The sequence below is a fragment of the Chaetura pelagica genome, unplaced genomic scaffold, assembly GCF_000747805.2.
Source record: "Chaetura pelagica isolate M959 unplaced genomic scaffold, ChaPel_1.0 scaffold234, whole genome shotgun sequence".
In the NCBI taxonomy this organism is placed as follows: Eukaryota; Metazoa; Chordata; class Aves; order Apodiformes; family Apodidae; genus Chaetura; species Chaetura pelagica.
In genome coordinates, this window is record NW_009952967.1 from 604,180 (window position 1) to 605,820 (window position 1,641).

Sequence of the window (1,641 nt, forward strand, 5' to 3'; positions counted from 1 at the left end):
GGAGGGGCTGGAGAGCAGCATCTTCCAGCTACAGCAGCAGCTGGCCCAGCTTGACACCCGCAACCAGCAGCTGGAGGCTGAGGGTCGGACCCTGGTCCAGGCCAAGGAGGCACTGGAGGGTGAGTGGGTCATCCTGACCAGCCTCATCCCCATCCATGCTCATCTTCATCCTCGTTGATACCTACCCCTGTCCATCCTCATCTTCTTTTCCATTCAGCCTTGTCTTCATGCTTATCCCCATGCATCCCTTTTCCTCCTCATCTTCATCTTTATTCTCATTCTCATTCCCATCCCTATCTCCATCTTCCTGCTTATTCCCATTTCCATTCCCATATCCGTTCTCATCCTCATCCATACTGGTCTTCATCCTCATCACTGTTCATCCCAGTCTTCATCTCCATCCCTCTCCATCCCTCTCTATCCCCATCCATTCCCGTCTTCATCCCCCTCTTCATCCTGATCCATCTCCTCCTTCATCCTCATCCCCATCAATCCCTTTCTTCATCATCTTTGTAAAAACCTCCCCAACCATCCGTCTTCAGCGCCATCCAGCACCACCTTCAACCTCATCCCATCCATCTCTCTGTTCCCATCCATCTCCAGCCTCATCCCCATCCTTCCCTCTCCATTCCCGTCCATTCCCGTCCATTCCCATCTTCGCGGCGATAATTTTCATCCATCCCCATCCATTCCTCTCCCTTCTCATCTCTCTCCGTCCATTCCCTCCGTCCATTCCCTCCATCCATTCCCTCCATCCATTCCCTCCATCCTCCCCCTTCATCCTCCCCCTCCATCCACTCCCTCCTTCCCTCCATCCACTCCGCTCCCTCCATCCATCCCTCCAACAATCCCTCCATCCATTCCTGTCCCCCGTCCCACTCCCCCTGTGTCCCCACTCTTGTCACTTAACCCACCCCCACTCTGTGCTCCTGGGTCAAGTCCCCACCCAGGGGTCAAGTCCCCACCCCGGGGGCAGTTCCCACCGAGGGGCAGTTCCCAGCAGGGGTGTCCTGGCAGGGGAGCTGAGCGCGGCGCGGCGGGAGCGGGCGCAGGAGCTGGATGCGCGGCAACAGGCGGTGGCAGCGGCTGAGGCGGCGGTGACAGTGGCACTGCAGGGTGCCCGGGACACGCACCGCGGGGAACTGCAGCTGCTGCTGGGCCAGAAGGTGCTGTTGCTGCACTGGGATGCTGGTTATTGGGGTTTGGGATGCTGGTTTTTGGGGGTGCAGTGATGATCCTTGCAGCGCAAGGGTGATTTTTGGGGCACAATCCTGATTTTTTTGGGGCACGATGCTGATGGTTGGGGTGTGTGCTGATGGTTGGGGTGCAGTGCTGGCTCTGGGGGGGCACGGTGCTGATTTTTTGGGGTGAAATACTGAATGGTGAGGGTACAGTGCTGATTTTTTGGGGGGACAGGAGGAGCTGGAAGCCGAGCGGGACCGGCTGGCGGGGGGGGGGGCGGGGGGGGGGGGGGGGGGAGCCGTGCGGTCTGTTTCCAGGGCACGGTGGCTCGGGTGAACCTGAATCCCCGCTGCTCGCTTTTGTTTGAGATCTGAGTGGGGTCCCGGTGCGGTAAAAGGGAGCTTGTCGTCCTCTTCGTCTTCTGTTCCTCCTCTCCCTCGCTGGTGGCAGAGAGGCCGG